This window comes from Mytilus californianus, unplaced genomic scaffold, assembly GCF_021869535.1.
Source record: "Mytilus californianus isolate M0D057914Y unplaced genomic scaffold, xbMytCali1.0.p SCAF_6, whole genome shotgun sequence".
NCBI lineage: Eukaryota > Metazoa > Mollusca > Bivalvia > Mytilida > Mytilidae > Mytilus > Mytilus californianus.
Window position 1 is genome coordinate 74,327,482 of NW_026262712.1, and position 21,289 is coordinate 74,348,770.

General features: G+C 33.9%; 1 long non-coding RNA gene across 1 annotated transcript; it reads left to right on the top strand.

The window, feature by feature from the left end:
• Positions 1-204: 204 nt before the first annotated feature.
• On the top strand, positions 205-16,630 carry LOC127705152 (uncharacterized). Its single transcript, XR_007983713.1, has 4 exons — positions 205-220; positions 1,988-4,382; positions 12,529-13,353; positions 13,673-16,630. It is a non-coding gene; the product is annotated as an uncharacterized LOC127705152 (long non-coding RNA).
• Positions 16,631-21,289: the final 4,659 nt, after the last annotated feature.

Genomic DNA, 21,289 nt, shown 5'->3' on the forward strand with positions numbered 1-21,289 from the left:
GATCGATTAGCGTCTCGTCGATTACGGTTTAATTATAGATTAATCTATATTAATCCTAAGCGGGTGTTTACGCTTTTGTTTTAAAACGATATTTTTCATTGGCGCTGTGCGGCGAGCCTTTTGCATTTCGACCAATGAAAACGGGTTTAACGGGAAGAATGCAGTATCAGGATTGTTGGGGATGTCGCACCAGAAAATTCGTTCATGGGGTTCAGAGCTGGTAAGTTTTTTAGCTCACCTGGCCCAAAGGGCCAAGTGAGCTTTTCTCATCACTTGGCGTCCGTCGTCTGTCGTCCGTCGTCGTCGTTGTCGGCGTCGTCGTCGTTGTCGTCCTTCGTCGTTAACTTTTTACAAAAATCTTCTCCTCTGAAACCACTGGGCCAAATTTAACCAAACTTGGCCACAATCATCATTAGGGTATCTAGTTTAAAAAATGTGTCTGATGACCGGCCAACCAACCAAGATGGCCGCCATGGCTAAAAATAGAACATAAGGGTAAAATGTAGATTTTGGCTTATATCTCTGAAACCAAAGCATTTAGAGTAAATCTGACAGCGGGTAAAACTGATTATCAGGTCAAGATCTATCTGCCCTGAAATTTTCAGACAAATCTGACAACCTGTTGTTGGGTTGCTGCCCCTGAATTGGTAATTTTAAGGAAATTTTGCAGTTTTTGGTTATTATCTTGAATATTATTATAGATAGAGATAAACTGTAAACAGCAATAAGGTTCAGCAAAGTAAGATCTACAAATAAGTTGTCATGACCAAAATTGTCAGTCGACCCCTTTAGGAGTTGTTGCCCTTAATAGTCAATTTTTAACAATTTTTTGTAAATTTTTGTAATCTTTTACAAAAATCTTCTTTTCTGAAACTACTGAGACAAATTTAACCATACTTGGCCATAATCATTATAAGGGTATCTAGTTTAAAAAATTTGTCCGATGACCCCGCCTTCTAACCATCATGGCAGACTTGGTTAAAAATAGAACATAGGGGTAAAATGCAGTTTTTGGTTTATATCTCTGAAACTAAAGCATTTAGAGCAAATCTGACAGGTGGCAAAAATGTTCATCAGATTTAGATTTATCTGCCCTGGAAATTTTCAGACGAATCCGACAACCCATTGTTGGGTTGCTGCCCCTGAGTTAGTAATTTTACAAAAATTTTGCAGGTTTTTGTTATTATCTTAGATATCATTATAATATCTAATATCTAATACTATTAATTATGATTTTAACCTTATTTTACATGATTTCCAAAGCATCAGTAAATACAGGTGAGCGACACAGGCTCTTGAGAGCCTCTAGTTGTGATTTGCCGACTTACAACAAACAGCACATCTTAGTGCGTTCACAGATGTAATTATTATTCCTGAAGAAAATGATGTATAACATTACAAGATTGGACAAAAATTGAAGTTGCACGAGTCAATTTAGTCGCGAGGGGGTCAGTGAATTTTCCGAAAATGGAAACCGGAAGTTGACAATCGCAATGAAAATTTATATTCGACATTGCATATTTTGCTTTATTTTGATACAAGGTTACATAGATTAGCCACAAGTTCCCTCATGAGTTACAATTTCAATCAATAAATGTTTGTTCTTTGAAAATCATAAATGTTTGAAATCATGGAGGAAAAAGGGGGAGGTTCAGGTTTACTTGAAGTTGACAGTGGCTGAATAAAAAAAACAATGTTCTATCTTAACCTAGTAAACAATTAACTATCCCATACAACTGATCAATCTTCACCCATCCAGTTCAGAAAATATATTAAAATGTTTTACCTACCTACCCTACCAAATTTTTTTTCAAGTGAAATAGGAAACACTATTCATTTTGGCCTGACTGTACATGTACCGACATGTACATGTGTATTTTCAATGAAAGATTATGAACGATTTATCCTAGAATATCAATCTCTCCTGAAAAAAAATATAGCATGCAGTTTTTATGACTATTCTTTATTTTTATCTATTTTCTTTCAGTTTACTCCCATCTGGTTTTCACCTTAACCAGCCTTACACTTGAAGACTCTGAAGATCCGATCCCGAACTGGCGAATTAAGCATCCTGAGAATTTATATGACCTCAGTAACACTGCGTCAGACGGCTGTTTCGATTACTTCTCAAACCTAACTACTGGACAATTCATATGTTTAATACATACAGCAAAGAATTTTGAAATTTACAATTTAAAAGTTAAGAAAGGAAGTTCCTCATTTGACAAATGGATTGACATTGCAACTGTTTGGCTTTCTCACTTTACAAAAACTGCATTGAATGGAAAAGCTATATGGGCGCTCTTTAACAGAAGACAAAAATATTTAAGGAATTGCAAAAGTGCTTCAATGCCAGAAATGATACAAAAGTTAAAGAAAAACTTATAAGTTTTCTAAATGACAAACTTGTTCTACCGGAAGAAAAGAAAGAATCGTTTCAAAATGAAATTACTAAAGCTACAACAGACACATCTTCTACCTGTGACTGTGTAAACATTAAAGTGACGTCCAATGATACATGTAGTGTTGATTATGCAAGAATTGTACAAAGAAACAGACATTTAGCGAAGAATGTATCAAAACAGGCAACAATTTTAAAGTCACATAGTGCCAAAATAAATTCAATTAAGTTGCAAAACGATAATTTGAAAGCTGAACTAAGCAAAAAGAAAAAAAGGTTAAGTGGAGTTGGCGAGAATGTAATTTCGCAAATTAATAAATTAAAAAAAAAGAGCCAAGATCTTTCACAAAAATCAAAAGAGCTGAAGTCATTAAAATTGACATCTACCCATCAACGAAAGCAGCTACTGACGATGAAAAAAGAAATTGGCCGTTTATCAAATGTTGTGAGCGAATCACTTGATCTTGCAGATGAAAAGGAAAATAAAACATCAGAAGTTGAGCAAAAATTGCATTCGGTTAATAAACTTTTAAAAAGTACTAAAAAGAAAGTCCAAAGGAGAAACCAAAATATATCGGGACTGAAGTCTAAACTGCACGAAGTATACGAAAAATTTGAAACAGACACAGAATCAATGAAACTGTACTACAATGGTATAGTTTAAAACCTCAAAAATCAAAATCAGCTTAATAGTGAAATGCAAAAAATGAAAATTGAAGAAATGAAAAATTTAGAAACACAATCTGGTGGAAAATATAAAGGAGAGGTCAGATTATTATATTATGATCTTCTAACAAAAGGTGTTTCTGCAAATACAATCCAGTCGGTTGTACGTACTGTATTGGAAAATATGACGGAATATGATACTACAAAGCTTAAACTACCTAGTCGATCAACTGCGCAACGTATGGTTTCCGAGGCAGGGGAGTTGGTAAAAATCAGAACTGCATATGAATTGTCTAAAGAAAAAACAATGCTGTGTCATCAGTCTGATGGAACGACAAAAAATCTTATACAGTGGGGTGCACATGCAGTAAAGCTCTTACCAAATGACGATCCAAATAATCCTAAATTTTTTACTTTAACTGTAAGTCCAGTAAGTTCAGGAAAAGCTGATGATACTGTTCAGCAACTACAAGATCAGTTAGAGGAATCGAGTGGATTAGCAAATAAATTAGGGTTAGACAATGATGAGAATAGTTTTTCAATATCCCGTATTGGTGCCAGAATGTCTGATCGGGTTGCAAACGAAAAAAGTGTTTCCAAACTCATTATGGAAAAAAAGACAATGAAAATCTATATACATTTACCTGTGCTGCTCACAAAATTAACAACATGGCATCAGCTATAACCGATGCAAGTGCAAATGCTCTTTATGTGATAGACAAAAAGATGAGAGGGATGCACGGTGCTAAAAAACACATCTATGAATGTAATGAACTCCTTTGTGAACATGCAAGAAAAGAGTACGGTCTAGGTGTAGATTTTAAGGCCTATACATTGTGTAATGACCAGAACTCTGGTTCTGATTTGTTTCCACCAATTGTAGGAAGTCGATATTTAATATTTTTACAAAAAGCAATACCAACACTTTCTGCTCGAGAAATTGTTTTAATGTACTTGGAAGACATAAAAGATACTAAAGAAACCCCTGGACTTAACCGTTTAGAGTATTCAGTACAGCAATGTTATTTAAATACAACTATGGTGACAGAGGAAATAGCCTTTGCCTTAATGTACTTCTATGTTTGTTCACCTTTAATGCAGAAAGCAAAATCTACAAAGTCTCCTTTAGAGATGAATGGTTATTATGAAATGACAGTAGCGAAATTACAGGAATGGAGTATTGATCCAAGCGGACTTATAAATGGAGATGATTTGTTGTGGGAAAACACAAAAGGACCGCAAGTTTACATCCCGTTTATGACAGAAATTCACAAGATGACATCAGAAAACAGCATCCTTGTTGATACATTGAAAGGTATGTAAATCAAAATAAAAGTTCAAATATTCATTTAATAACAGTTTTTAGCTCACCTGACCCTTTGGGTAAACATGGTAAAAAGAGCTATCAATTTGTACAATATTATTAATGAGTGTACCACATTATGTATGTATGTGCCTGTCCCAAGTCAGGAGCCTTTAATTCAGTGGTTGTCGTTTGTTGCTGTGTTACATATATGTTTTTCCTTCATTTATTTGTACATGTATTAATTTGGCCGTTAGTTTTCTCGTTTGAATTGATTTACATTTGTCATTTTGGGGCCTTTTATAGCTGACTATGCGGCATAATGCGGTATAGGCTTTGCTCATTGTTGAAGGCCGTACGGTGACCTATAACTGGCAACTACACCATACAATGTTTCTTCTTTTTAGCTCACCTCTCATCACTTGGCGTCCGTCGTCGTTAACTTTTACAAAAATCTTCTCCTCTGAAACTACTGGGCCAAATTTGACCAAACTTGGCCACAATCATCATTGGGGTATCTAGTTTAAAAAATGTGTCCGGTGACCCAGCCAACCAACCAAGATGGCCACCATGGCTAAAAATAGAACATAGAGGTAAAATGTAGATTTTAGCTTATATCTCTGAAACCAAAGCATTAAGAGCAAATCGGACACGGGGGTACAATTGTTTATCAGGTCAAGATCTATCTGCCCTGAAATTTTCAGATGAATCGGACAACCTGTTGTTGGGTTGCTGCCCCTGAATTGGTAATTTTAAGGAAAGTTTGCCGTTTTTGGTTATTATCTTGAATATTATTATAGATAGAGATAAACTGTAAACAGCAATAATGTTCAGCAAAGTAAGATCTACAAATAAGTTGTCATGACCAAAATAGTCAGTTGACCCCTTAAGGAGTTATTGCCCTTTATAGTCAATTATTAACAATTTTTCGTAAATTTTTGTAATCTTTTACAAAAATCTTCTTTTCTGAAACTACTGAGACAAATTTAACCAAACTTGTCCACAATCATCATTAGGGTATCTAGTTTAAAAAATGTGTCCGATGACCCCGCCCTCGAACCAAGATGGTAAAAATGTCTGAATCAATGGGTCACTGTGGAAACTGTCTAAATATGAGAAAATAAAGGGTGGCAGGTAGGTGAAACTGACCCCGCCCTCGAACCAAGATGGTAAAAATGTCTGAATCAATGGGTCACTGTGAAAACTGTCTAAATATGAGAAAATAAAGGGTGGCAGGTAGGTGAAACTTACATAAATGAAGAGATAAATGAAAAATGAACAAATTGTTACCCGATTTATATAATTCCAAGGCCGTCCCTTGGCACCAGAAGCGACGAAGCAGCGCATCTATTTTGGACGGGCAAATATCCACTTTTTGATATGGGACGAGCTCTGACGTGTCACGGCCCCAGCTTGTCTGCTCTGACGTGTCACGGCCCCAGCTTGTCTGGCAAAACAGCTGTTGGACGTCAGAGTAATCTCTGACTAGATCTACAAATAAGTCAACATGACAAAAATTGTCAATTGACCCCTTAAGGAGTTATTGCCCTTTATAGTCAATTTTTTACAATTTTCATAAATTTTGTAAATTTTTGTAAATTTTTACAAAATATTTTCCACTGTAACTACCGGGCCAAGTTCATTATAGATAGAGATAATAGTAAGGATCAAGAATGTTCAGTAAAGTAAGATCTACAAACACAGCACCATCACCAAAACACAATTTTGTCATGAATCCATCTGTGTCCTTTGTTTAATATGCACATAGACCAAGGTGAGCGACACAGGCTCTTTAGAGCCTCTAGTTTTAGCTCACTGGGGCCCAAAGGGCCCCATGTGAGCTTATGCCATCACTTGGCGTCTGTCGTCGTCGTCTGTTGTCGTTAACTATCTCAAAAATCTTCTCCTCTGAAACTACTGGGCCAAATACCTTCAAACTTTAACTAAATGTTCCTTAGGGTATCTAGTTTATAAATTGTATCCGAAGATTTGATCCATCGACAAACATGGCCGCCATGGCTAAAAATAGAACATAGGGGTCAAATGCAGTTTTTGGCTTATATCTCAAAAACTAAAGCTTTTAGAACAAATCTGACATTGGGTAAAATTTTTCAATTAGTCAAGATCTATCAGCCCTGAAATTTTCAGACGAATCGAACAACCCATTGTTGGGTTGCTGCCACTGAATTGGTAGTTTTAACAAAATTTTGCAGTTTTTATACGACCGCAAAAATTAAAAAATTTTTGGTCGTATATTGGTATGACGTTGGCGTCGTCGTCGTCTGGCGTCGTCCGGCGTCGTCGTCGTCTGGCGTCGTCCGGCGTCGTTCGAAGACACATTGGTTTTCGCACTCTAACTTTAGTTTAAGTGAATGGATCTCCATGAAATTTTACCATAAGGTTCAATACCACGAAAGGAAGGTTGGGATTGATTTTGGGGGTTATGGTACCAACAGTTAAGGAATTAGGGGCCAAAAAGGGGCCAAAAATAAGCATTTTTGTAACTTCCAGACAATAACTTGTGTGTAAGTGTATGGATCTCTCTGACATTGTACCACAAGGTTCCATATCACAAAGGAAAGGCTGTAATTGATTTTGGGGGTAATTGCCTCAAAATTTTAGGAATTAGGGGCCAAAAAAGGGGCAAAAAACAAGCATTTTTCTAGTTTCATGACAATAACTTGTGTGTAAGTGTTTGGATATTTCTGAAATTGTACTACAATGTTCCATATCACAAAGGGAAAGCTGGAATTGAGTTTGGGGGTAATTGCCCGAAACGTTTAGGAATTGGGGGCCAAAAAGGGGCCAAAAATAAGCATTTTTCTAGTTTTCAGACAATAACTTGTGTTCAAGTGTATGGATCTCTCTGAAATTGTACTGCAAGGTACCATACCACAAAGGGAAGGCTTGGATTGAGTTTGGGGGTGATGAATTATAAGGGGGTTCAAAAAATTTGGGGGGGGGATTTTTTTTTTCCTTTTTTTCCTTTTTTTTTTCTTTTAAAATTTTCCATTTTAAGTTGGTTATTTCTGATTAATATTTAAAAGCAAATAATAATGATATGGTAGGAGATACACACCAAACAGGATGTGTAAATTATTATCTAATAAGTATTGTGGAATAGCAAGAAATTTTCAATTGCACAGTATTGCACAATAGCAAGAAATCTTCAATTGCACAGTATTGCGCAATAGGTCCGAGTACACAGTTATCGTCCTTTGATTTTCGTTGTCCACGAATAAAGTCCCTAGTGTGGACTGTGTGTTGCTTGCCAATTTTTTTAGTACCCCTTCCAAATGTATTCCTTCATGTTTAATGCCTCAAATAGCAAGTAGGGGGATGAAATTACACTGTAAAAAAATTTGGGTCATGAATTGTAAAGTAAAGTAGTGATTTGGTCCAGCTGAAAAAGGTTAAAAATTAGCACTTCGGAAGCTGTCAAAAGATTTCAAGACCCCCTTAACATAGAATTGTCCATATTTTGAGTTAGAGCCGATGAAGTTTTCTATAATTTTGATATAATTTGTCCCAAAAGTAGTACAACACACTGTAAAAATATTATTGAGAAAGCGCAGGTGGGATTTTTTTTATTTTCATTTATTGTCTAAAAGAAATGCACTACGAAATAACTGTGTACTCGGACCTAAGAGTCGAAATCAGTAAATATAGAATCTGTACTTTGGCAACTTCCCTGAATGATTTAATGGTGTCAATTTGTCAGATAACATGAAACTAAAGGATTTAAACTTTTATTTGATAGAAATTCTGCAAAAATTACCCATTTTGGCATTATATGGTCAAAATAAGCATTTCAAAGCTTTTTCAATTTTGATGCATAAGTGGCATTCTGACTTTCTATGTGACAGGTTTTCCTGTGTCAATATTTGTGTTTCTATGCTTTAACCCAGTTGTATTACTCATTTGTGAACTCTGAATCTACAGAAAATAAGATTATCTCAGACAATATGTGCAAAATGTGTTGTATAAATGACCCTCGTGTAACGGCCTGTTTGGATCAAGTTAAATGTGAGGACCTAGGTACATAAAAGTTGAAGTCCATAATTAAGATTTCACTAAATTTGTATTTAAAGCACTTCACAATGTCTTTTGTACCTGTTTCATTTCACATAGTATCTTTCTTTTCTTATGTTAAATAGCAAGTGGTTCAAATATAAGCCTGCTGAGGCTAAAATTGCATGCGAGTTTTTCACTAAAAAGTGAAAAATCTTTGTATCAGACCATACTGTCTGCAAAAAAAGTAGAATGCAAGAGTCCCTTTATGCTCAGATTTATTGTATCATGTAACCTGAGTATAGAAATTATAAAAAAGACACAAATTTTTATTTCCTATAGCTTCAGTATGCATTTTTAAATGTAAATATGTGCTACGGCCTAAATTGACCCTAAATTATTTTCAGTCTTACTTGGCTTAAGACCCTTTTATACTAATATGGTATGCTATTTGTAATTTTTCTTTCCATTTAAAGTACATTTAGTACATATGTAAGGATTATTTATAACCAAAAAACTCCACAAATTTAAAATTGCTGGAAAATAATACATCTTCATGTAAGGCCCCCCTTCATTGGAAAACCTCCATTTTTTGGCACAGGCTCATATAAATTTGACTTTTAAATAATTGTGATAAGTCTGATAAATCAAATGAGTATTCTATTGCTTTAAATACATAATATGTCATATATAAAGCCCTTTAAAATGTAATTTTTTGCAATATTTTAATTTTTAAAGCCCCAAATGTTGATAGTTGAAATTTTTCAATTTAAACGTCAAAATTTAACACGCGAAGTTGAATATAGAATTTATCATATTGTCTATAATATATATCCTATTGCCATGAAACTTTGTCAGCAGTCTCATAATTTATTAAGCTTTAGTCATACCAAGTTTTATTAAGATTGGTCAAATTTTTCTATCCTATTAGGTCCGAGTACACAGTTATCGTCCTTTGATTTTCGTTGTCCACGAATAAAGTCCCTAGTGTGGACAGTGTGTTGCTTGCCAATTTTTTTAGTACCCCTTCCAAATGTATTCCTTCATGTTTAATGCCTCAAATAGCAAGTAGGGGGATGAAATTACACTGTAAAAAAATTTGGGTCATGAATTGTAAAGTAAAGTAGTGATTTGGTCCAGCTGAAAAAGGTTAAAAATTAGCACTTCGGAAGCTGTCAAAAGATTTCAAGACCCCCTTAACATAGAATTGTCCATATTTTGAGTTAGAGCCGATGAAGTTTTCTATAATTTTGATATAATTTGTCCCAAAAGTAGTACAACACACTGTAAAAATATTATTGAGAAAGCGCAGGTGGGATTTTTTTTATTTTCATTTATTGTCTAAAAGAAATGCACTACGAAATAACTGTGTACTCGGACCAATAGCAAGAAATCTTCAATTGCACAGTATTGCGCAATAGCAAGAAATATCCAATAGCACAATATTGAGCAATAGCAAGAAATTGTCAATTGTACAGTATTGCGCAATAGCAAGAAATATTCAATTGCACATGCAGTATTGTGCAAAAGAAGATACTTCGTATAAATTGCTTATTTCATGTATTTCTTGATCAATTTCAATGGGGTTTTTATTCTTGAATTCTTGGGGTTCTTTAATATGCTGAATCTAACCGTGTATTAAGTTTTTGGATTTTGGGCCCCGTTTTTAAATTGGTCCACATTGAGGTCCAAAGGGTCCAAAATTTAACTTTGTTTGATTTCATCAAAAATTGAATTATTGGGGTTCTTTGATATGCCGAATCTAACCGTGTATTTAGATTCTTAATTTTTGGTTCCGTTTTCAAATTGGTCTACATTAAGGTCCAAAGGGTCCAAAATTAAACTTAGTTTGATTTTAACAAAAATTGAATTTTTAGGGTTCTTTGATATGCTGAATCTAAACATGTATTTAGATTTCTGATTATGGGCCCAGTTTTCAAGTTGGTCCAAATCGGGGTCCAAAATTAAACTTTGTTTGATTTCAACAAAAATTGAATATATGGGGTTCTTTGATATGCTGAATCTAACCATGTATTTAGATTTTGGATATTGGACCATAATAGGTGAATGTCCAATTTAAAATTTTTAAGTTCTTAGACCACATTCATTCTGTGTCAGAAACCTATGCTGTGTCAAATATTTAATCACAATCCAAATTCAGAGCTGTATCAAGCTTGAATGTTGTGTCCATACTTGCCCCAACTGTTCAGGGTTCGACCTCTGCGGTCGTATCAAGCTGCGCCCTGCGGAGCATTTTATTTGTTATTATTTTGAATATTATTATAGATATATATACACTGTAAGCAGCAATAATGTTCAGCAAAGTAAGATCTACAAAAAAGTTAATATGACTATAATTGTTAATTGACCCCTGAAGGAGTTATTGCCCTTTAAAGACAATTTTACACAATTTGTTTATCAAGTTTGCTAACATTTAAAAATCTTCTCCTCTGAAACTACTGGGCCAATTACCTTCAAACTTTAAACTAAATGTTAGGGTATCTTGTGTATAAATTGTATCCGAAGTTTGTATCCATCGACAAACATGGCCGCCATGGCTAAAAATAGAACATAAGGGTCAAATGCAGATTTTGGCTTATTATATCTCAAAAACTAAATCTTTTAGAGCAAATGTGACAGTGGTAAAATTGTTTGATTTGGCCAAGATTTATCTGCCCTGAAATTTTCAGACGATTCGAACAACCCATTGTTGGGTTGCTGCCACTGAATTGGTAGTTTTAACAAAATTTTGCAGTTTTTTGTTATTATTTTGAATATTATTATAGATATATATACACTGTAAGCAGCAATAATGTTCAGCAAAGTAAGATCTACAAAAAAGTTAATATGACTATAATTGTTAATTGACCCCTTAAGGAGTTATTGCCCTTTAAAGACAATTTTACACAATTTGTTTATCAAGTTTGCTAACATTTAAAAATCTTCTCCTCTGAAACTACTGGGCCAATTACCTTCAAACTTTAAACTAAATATTAGGGTATCTTGTGTATAAATTGTATCCGAAGTTTGTATCCATCGACAAACATGGCCGCCATGGCTAAAAATAGAACATAAGGGTCAAATGCAGATTTTGGCTTATATCTCAAAAACTAAATCTTTTAGAGCAAATGTGACAGTGGTAAAATTGTTTAATTTGGCCAAGATTTATCTGCCCTGAAATTTTCAGACGATTCGAACAACCCATTGTTGGGTTGCTGCCACTGAATTGGTAGTTTTAACAAAATTTTGCAGTTTTTTGTTATTATTTTGAATATTATTATAGATATATATACACTGTAAGCAGCAATAATGTTCAGCAAAGTAAGATCTACAAAAAAGTTAATATGACTATAATTGTTAATTGACCCCTTAAGGAGTTATTGCCCTTTAAAGACAATTTTACACAATTTGTTTATCAAGTTTGCTAACATTTAAAAATCTTCTCTGAAACTACTGGGCCAATTACCTTCAAACTTTAAACTAAATGTTAGGGTATCTTGTGTATAAATTGTATCCGAAGTTTGTATCCATCGACAAACATGGCCGCCATGGCTAAAAATAGAACATAAGGGTCAAATGCAGATTTTGGCTTATATCTCAAAAACTAAATCTCTTAGAGCAAATGTGACAGGGGTAAAATTGTTTAATTTGGTCAAGATTTATCTGCCCTGAAATTTTCAGACGAATCGAACAACCCGTTGATGGGTTGCTGCCACTGAATTGGTAGTTTTAACAAAATTTTGCAGTTTTTTGTTATTATTTTGAATATTATTATAGATTTATATAAACTGTAAGCAGCAATAATGTTCAGCAAAGTAAGATCTACAAAAAAGTTAATATGACCATAATTGTCAATTGACCCCTTAAGGAGTTATTGCCCTTTAAAGACAAGTTTACACAATTTGTTCATCACTAAAATTGAGAATGGAAAGGGGGAATGTGTCAAAGAGACAACAACCCGACCATAGAGCAGACAAGTTTGCTATCATTTAAAAATCTTCTCCTCTGAATACAGGTGAGCGATTCAGGCTCTTGAGAGCCTCTTGTATATTAAACTGTGTACATATACAGTCACATAATGAATATGAATTGTACTTTTTGAATTTTTATTAAACTACCACAAAATTATTTAAAATGTCTATTACAGTGATGGCAAAAGCTGGGAAAGATAAACAGTCAGAGCTCAGACATAAATAAGTCTAAATCTGCTTTTGACTCATAGAGGTCTAAATTTAAAGGTTTCAAGATTTGCCTCCCTTTAATTTAAGACAAATTATGACTTCAATAAGTCAATTAGTGTTAAGCAAGAATTATTTGACCTGAATTAAAAAGTTGCAAATATTGACTCCTACAAGTTAATAAGTTACCAAAATTGGTCAACTTCAAGACCCATGCATATTTATAAAAAGGTCATGCATCTACATGAAATTATGACAACATTGAAAGTCAATGATTTGTCTTCTAAGGAAAAATATGCATGAGAGCCTAAAAAAACGGAGATTACGTTTATTTTTACTTTACAATGCAACCATCTGTAATCACACAAAATGAGGAAAATAATTTATGTTAAGTGAAAATGTTCAATTAAATAATTGAATATAGATAACTCAGGTCCATGTGAACTCTCAGACAGGTTAAGGGTGTCATAGGTGGTGCACTTTGGCCACCAATTAAAATTTAGTCTTTTCATAAACATAAATAGACCTAAACAAGTCTGTCATTTTCTGACTTAAACAAGTCTGAAAATGAAAGTACATATTTATAATAAATACATTTTTTGACTTATGTAAGTCAAAAACAATAATCGACTTGTTTATGTCTGAGCTCTGACTGATAAACTTCACGATCATGCAGTTGAACACCTACCTGGTGGAGAGTATGCACAGCCAACCCAAGATATGCTTATGGCAGCACAAACTGTCGGTGAAGCAACAAATGACCGAATCGAGAGTATGTTTGGAATGTTGGACAGGTATGGTTTTTGAATTTTGAGTTAAACATATGCATGACATAAATATTTGAAAAGTGAAAAAAAAAATATAAAAAACCCAAGTCCTTCCACTTGAAACGATTTTTTTTCATATATTTTTTTCTCAACTTAAACCAGGAGTATGGACCGGTGAACTGGGAGGGTAAGCTTCCTCTGCTTTTCATAAAACATCCGCTGAGTCATGTGATTTCGTGTCAAGTAGTAAACAAAATTCAGCCATTTCTATCTTAACTGATTTTATATGATAATATGTGAAATTTGATTGTCAAGAACACACTGTTCAGAAATGTTTATTTTTCAGGCAAATGAAACTAGCTCCATCTTCAAACCGTAAATGTTAACAGTCTTATATCTGCAAAGCAAGATAAACCTGTACAGTGGTTAAAGACTTCAAAGCTCTCTATTCAGAATGTTTGCGAAATAGCAATGACAAAAGCATCACTAAAACGTAAAAAAGAAGGAACACGAACAGAACAAATCAAAAAGCAATTTCTTGAAAATAAAGAAGAGAGAGAACAAAAAATAGCTAAACGAAGGAAGATAAGACAAGAAAGAAAGCTTAGACTTGATGAAAGTCTGAAAGAAGCTAAGCTTCACCTAAGCCGTAGAAAAAAATCTGTTAACAACATGAACAAGACACAACTGTTAAAGCAGGTTAAAATATGGAGAGCTTTAGCCGAGGTTCAGCATGTGAATTCTAATGATGTTTTGAAAAATTTCAATAAACTAAGTCCTACGGAACAGGTTCTTCATCTCAAAACAATCATTATAGCTAACAAACAATTAATAATACAGGAATGGGAATCCTCTGATGAAGAAACTTTGTCAAATGTAAAAGGAGCTCAAAAACGACTCTTTCAAGAAAATGATGAGTGGAGTTCTTCAGATGAAGAAACATTGGATATGACATGTGCTCTAGTTCATTTGTAACTGTTTTATTGTACTAGCTTAACTTTTTAGCTCACCTGGCCCGAAGGCGTCGTCGTCCGTCGTCGTTAGCTTTTTACAAAAATCTTCTCTGAAACCACTGGGCCAAATTTAACCAAACTTGGCCACAATCATCATTAGGGTATCTTGTTTAAAAAATGTGTCCGATGACCCCGCCAACCAACCAAGATGGCTGCCATGGCTAAAAATAGAACATAGGGGTAAAATGTAGATTTTGGCTTATATCTTAGAAACCAAAGCATTTAGAGTAAATCTGACAGCGGGTAAAACTGATTATCAGGTCAAGATCTATCTGCCCTGAAATTTTCAGACAAATCTGACAACCTGTTGTTGGGTTGCTGCCCCTGAATTGGTAATTTAAAGGAAATTTTGCAGTTTTTATACGACCGCAAAAATTAAAATTTTTTTGGTCGTATATTGGTATGACGTTGGCGTCGTCGGCGTCGTCGTCGTCGTCGTCTGGCGTCGTCCGAAGACACATTGGTTTTCGCACTCTAACTTAAGTTAAAGTGAATGGATCTCCATGAAATTTTACCATAAGGTTCTATACCACGAAAGGAAGGTTGGGATTGATTTTGGGGGTTATGGTACCAACAGTTAAGGAATTAGGGGCCAAAAAGGGGCCAAAAATAAGCATTTTTGTAACTTCCAGACAATAACTTGTGTGTAAGTGTATGGATCTCTCTGACATTATACCACAAGGTTCCATATCACAAAGGGAAGGCTGTAATTGATTTTGGGGGTAATTGCCTCAAAATATTAGGAATTAGGGGCCAAAAAAGGAGCAAAAAACAAGCATTTTTCTAGTTTCATGACAATAACTTGTGTGTAAGTGTATGGATCTTTCTGAAATTGTACTACAAGGTTCCATATCACAAAGGGAAAGCTGGGTTTGAGTTTGGGGGTAATTGCCCTAAACGTTTAGGAATTTGGGGCCAAAAAGGGGCCAAAAAACGAGCATTTTTCTAGTTTCCAGACAATAACTTGTGTTCAAGTGTATGGATCTCTCTGAAATTGTACTGCAAGGTACCATACCACAAAGGGAAGGCTTGGATTGAGTTTGGGGGTGATGAATCATAAGGGGGGTTCAAAAAATTTGGGGGGGGGATTTTTTTTTTTTTTCTTTTTTTTTCTTTTTTTCCTTTTTTTTTTCATTTAAAATTTTCCATTTTAAGTTGGTTATTTCTGATTTATATTTAAAAGCAAATAATAATGATATGGTAGGAGATACACACCAAACAGGATGTGTAAATTATTATATAATAAGTATTGTGCAATAGCAAGAAATTTTCAATTGCACAGTATTGCACAATAGCAAGAAATCTTCAATTGCACAGTATTGCGCAATAGCAAGAAATCTTCAATTGCACAGTATTGCGCAATAGCAAGAAATATCCAATAGCACAATATTGCGCAATAGCAAGAAATTGTCAATTGTACAGTATTGCGCAATAACAAGAAATATTCAATTGCACAGTATTGTGCAAAAGAAGATACTTCGTATAAATTGCTTATTTCTTGATCAATTTCAATGGGGTTTTATTCTTGAATTCTTGGGGTTCTTTAATATGCTGAATCTAACTGTGTATTAAGTTTTTGGATTTTGGGCCCCGTTTTTAAATTGGTCCACATTGAGGTCCAAAGGGTCCAAAATTTAACTTTGTTTGATTTCATCAAAAATTAAATTATTGGGGTTCTTTGATATGCCGAATCTAACCGTGTATTTAGATTCTTCATTTTTGGTTCCGTTTTCAAATTGGTCTACATTAGGGTCCAAAGGGTCCAAAATTAAACTTAGTTTGATTTTAACAAAAATTGAATTTTTAGGGTTCTTTGATATGCTGAATCTAAACATGTATTTAGATTTTTGATTATGGGCCCAGTTTTCAAGTTGGTCCAAATCGGGGTCCAAAATTAAACTTTGTTTGATTTCAACAAAAATTGAATATATGGGGTTCTTTGATATGCTGAATCTAACCATGTATTTAGATTTTTGATTTTTGGGCCCGTTATCAACTTTGTCCACATTGAGGTCAAAAGGGTCCAAAATTAAACTTTTGTTTGATTTCATCAAAAATTGAATTCTTGGGGTTCTTTGATATGCTGAATCTAACCATGTATTTAGATTTTGGATATTGGACCATAATAGGTGAATGTCCAATTTAAAATTTTTAAGTTCTTAGACTACATTCATTCTGTGTCAGAAACCTATGCTGTGTCAAATATTTAATCACAATCCAAATTCAGAGCTGTATCAAGCTTGAATGTTGTGTCCATACTTGACCCAACTGTTCAGGGTTCCACCTCTGCGGTCGTATCAAGCTGCGCCCTGCGGAGCATTTTATTGGTTATTATCTTGAATATTATTATAGATAGAGATAAACTGTAAACAGCAATAATGTTCAGCAAAGTAAGATCTACAAATAAGTTGTCATGACCAAAATTGTCAGTCGACCCCTTTAGGAGTTATTGCCCTTAATAGTCAATTTTTAACAATTTTTCGTAAATTTTTGTAGTCTTTTACAAAAATCTTCTTCTCTGAAACTACTGAGACAAATTTAACCATACTTGGCCATAATCATTATTAGGGTATCTAGTTTAAAAAATTTGTCCGATGACCCCGCCTTCCAACCATCATGGCTGACTTGGTTAAAAATAGAACATAGGGGTAAAATGCAGTTTTTGGTTTATATCTCTGAAACTAAAGCATTTAGAGCAAATCTGACAGGTTGCAAAAATGTTCATCAGATTTAGATTTATCTGCCCTGGAAATTTTCAGACGAATCCGACAACCCGTTGTTGGGTTGCTGCCCCTGAGTTAGTAATTTTACAAAACTTTTGCAGTTTTTTGTTATTATCTTAGATATCATTATAATATCTAATATCTAATACTATTAATTATGATTTTAACCTTATTTTACAAGATTTCCAAAGCATCAGTAAATACAGGTGAGCGACACAGGCTCTTGAGAGCCTCTAGTTCGTTCTCCCACTTAAAGTTTGTTATATTTTATGTGTGCCAAAGAACCAATTGCAAATAATTGGTTTTTTTTTGTTTATTTATTCCAGTGCCAATCTATTTTATGCGTAAATCAGTCTGTTAAGTATGCTCCGTCCAAGCACTTTTATTTTTACATAAATGCAGATGTATTGAAATTTATTTTTCTGTATTCCTGAAATTGAACAAATGAATGCTGAATATTAGATTTTAATGAATAGCTTTGCAATGTTTATTTTTTAGCAAAGTTATTGTTATCATTGGTTATCATTTTATCATTGATTTTTTAAATGTAAAATCTAGTCTATAGTACATGTACGTGTAGTGGTAGTTATGTTTTGATGTCAATGACATTGTGCATTTTTCATTTTAATATTTATATTCATGATGTTTGTTATTTGTGCTTTTATTATACCCTGCCACACATAGTGGCGTTATATTTTGTGATACCCTCCGAACAAAAATTGCAGTTTAGTGTCCGTCTGTCTGTCAGTGCATCCGTCCCCCAGTGGTTTTCAGAAAATAACTTAAGAAAGGATGAATGATTTATTTTGAAACTTTGTACATATGTTAAGTACAATAAATAGCAAGTAAAGTTCAATTTTAAGCTAGATCCAAAAAATATTTTTCAAGTTATGCCATATTTTTACTTTTTGCCACCCCCCTTTTTTCAACCAAAACATGGCAGGGTATCACTAAATGTTTCATTTATGCCATATTTTTTTACATTAAATTAGTAATAATTGTTTATATGTAACTCAGGTTTAAAAGAAATATATATTTACATAATTTGTATTGTGAAAAGAAAACTTTAACATATTTTTTTTAATTTGATGAATTCTGATGGAATGAATTATCTCCCCTTTTTAAGAAGTTTTCATTTATTTATTTATTTATTGAAAAGGAATTTATGAAATATAAAATAATACAAACTATCATATCAATGCTTTCATTTAAAAAAGTGATTTATAGAATTGCAATCGAATCAATATATAAATATTATTCGAATTTTTTTGTTCAGTCTGTAATTAATTCAAGGTAAAGATATTTCAAACTCTTTGCAATTTTTTTCTTAACTTTATGTTAAATTGTAGCTTTCACTTCAAATAATGAGTAAAAATAATTATCGTTAATATTTAATTTTGTTTCCCTTAATGTAGAGTTGTAGAATTTCAGAAAAAAATAAAATGCAAAAGTTGCTATTGTTTCTATACAAATTTTGTAATATTTATTACCTCCCTTTGCTATTATCAAAAAAATTATTTTGCTTATTTAGATAAGATACAATTATTGAAATGAATTTTATTGTAAGATTCTGTTATTTGGTGATAAATATGACATAATTTTAACAATAATGTCTTATATTTTATTGAAATAAAAAAATTGATATGGACACATGAACTTAGTTTTTTTTAATACTTTGATATTTGTTTTTATCACATATTTAGAATCATGTATCTTCCTTCTTTTAATTCACACAAGCATAATTTATTTTGTTTCATCACTTTGCTGATATTTGTATAGAAAACTGTAATTTGGTGTATGATTGCTGTTTTACTTTTTTGTTGAATAAAGTTTTAAAATGGACATTTATCACTTTTTGGCTAATTGAAAATAGACAAAAATCGCCTCCGGAGCTAATTTCAAACATTCATTTCTTTAAAAGTATAAAAGATATCACCATGAAACTTTGCATAGTTGTTCTGTGCATGCTTAGATATTAAAATTTGAGCTGTTAGTTATAATAAATAAAAATGTGGTAAGGTTATGAAGTATGTCATCAAGCTGTTCTCAACAAAAGCGCTTGGGCCTCACTACCTCTGTGGAGGTGTACATCATTGTACATGATATTCTTTTTCTTAATCTTCTTTTTGCACAACTAAATACACATTATTCAATACTTTTCAGAATACATGGTCAAGGAAAACTCTATGGAACATTTTCGTATTGTCATAAAAAAGGTAAATTTACTTGATACCTAAAAAAGGGGCTGACGAACATGGTCTTGAGGAAACTTGATAAAGGGGACTGTTGCACACAAGGTCTTGAAGATACTTGATAAAGGGGCTGTTGAACAGGGTTTTGATGAAACTTGATGTAGGGGGCTGTTGCACAAGGTATTTAGGCTACCTGATGATGGGGTATGTGGCACATGGTCTTGAGGAAACTTGATGAAGGGGGCTGTTGCACAGCAGGGTCTTGAGGAAACTTGATAAAGGGGCTATTGCACAGCAGGGTCTTTAGTAAACTTGATAAAAAGGGCTGTTACACAAGGTCTTGAAGATACTTGATAAAGGGGCTGTTGAACAGGGTCTTGAAGATACATTTTGTACTTGATAAAGGGGGCTGTTGCACAAGGTCTTGAAGATACTTGATAAAGGGGGCTGTTCCACAAGGACTTGAGAAACTTGACAAAAGGGGCTGTGCACAAGGTCTTGAGGAAATTTGAAAAGAAGGCTGTTGCACAGGGTCTTGAGGACACATGATGAAGGGGCTGTTGCGCAGGGTCTTAAGGCCTAGGATACCTGATGAAATTTTTTAGTCTTGCACACTGAAATCAGTTTCAAAGGTTTTCTCTCTCTTTTAAAAGACTGTAATATGGCAAATTTTTCACCTGCCATAAGTTTTAATCGACTTAAATTTTTCGGTTAACTAAATATTCTAATTTAAGCCAGTTCAGATAAATGTTGAGGTCTTTAATATTAATTTAGAGATGACAGTGATTTTATTATGAAACACAATGCAAATTCTTATATCTGCTAGTTCAAACTTGTATTAATATATTCATGATATAGTTAGGACTTGATCATGTCGATGGTTTATCAGGATTACTTGGACAAAAGGATGAGTCAGCAGTATCTGGAAATATGGGAAGTGCTGGTGTTAATGGTGACCAGGTGAGTTTAATTTATGTTCACTAAGATATTCAAATTTTGCCCCAAAGTTGGTCCTCAGGTGTAAAAAGCATCTATTTAGACGTTTTTTTGTCGAGCCTGCGACTTTTGTCGCAGAAAGCTCGACATAGGGATAGCGATCCGGCGGCGGCGGCGGCGGCGTTAGCTAACTTCTTAAAAGCTTTATATTTTAGAAGATGGAAGACCTGGATGCTTCATACTTTGTATATGGATGCCTCATGTTATGAAGTTTCCGTCAGTCACATGTCCAATGTCCTTGACCTCAATTTCATGGTTCAGTGACTACTTGAAAAAAAAGTTCAGATTTTTTGTAATGTTAAATTCTCTCTTATTATAAGTAATAGGATAACTATATTTGGTATGTGCGTACCTTGCAAGGTCCTCATGCCCGTCAGACAGTTTTCACTTGACCTCGACCTCATTTCATGGATCAGTGAACAAGGTTAAGTTTTCGTGGTCAAGTCCATATCTCAGATACTATAAGCAATAGGTCTAGTATATTCGGTGTATGGAAGGACTGTAAGGTGTACATGTCCAACTGGCAGGTGTCATCTGACCTTGACCTCATTTTCATGGTTCAGTGGTTATAGTTAAGTTTTTGTGTTTTGGTCTGTTTTTCTTATACTGTATGCAATAGGTCTACTATATTTGGTGTATGGAATGATTGTAAGGTGTACATGTCTAGCTGGCAGGTGTCATCTGACCTTGACCTCATTTTCATGGTTCAGTGGTCAAAGTTAAGTTTTTGAGTTTTGGTCTTTTTTTCTAATACTGCATGCAATAGGTCAGCTATATTTGGTGTATGGAATGATTGTAAGGTGTACATGTCTAGTTGGCAGGTGTCATCTTACCTTGACCTCATTTTCAAGGTTCATTGCTCAGTGTTAAGTTTTTGTGTTTTTGTCTGTTTTTCTTAAACTATAAGCAATAGGTCAACTATATTTGTTGTATGGAAGAATTGTTAGCTGTACATGCCTGCCTACTATGGTTCATCTGACCTTGACCTCATTTTCATGGTTCATTGGTCAATGTTTAGTTTACTTGGTTAATGTTAAGT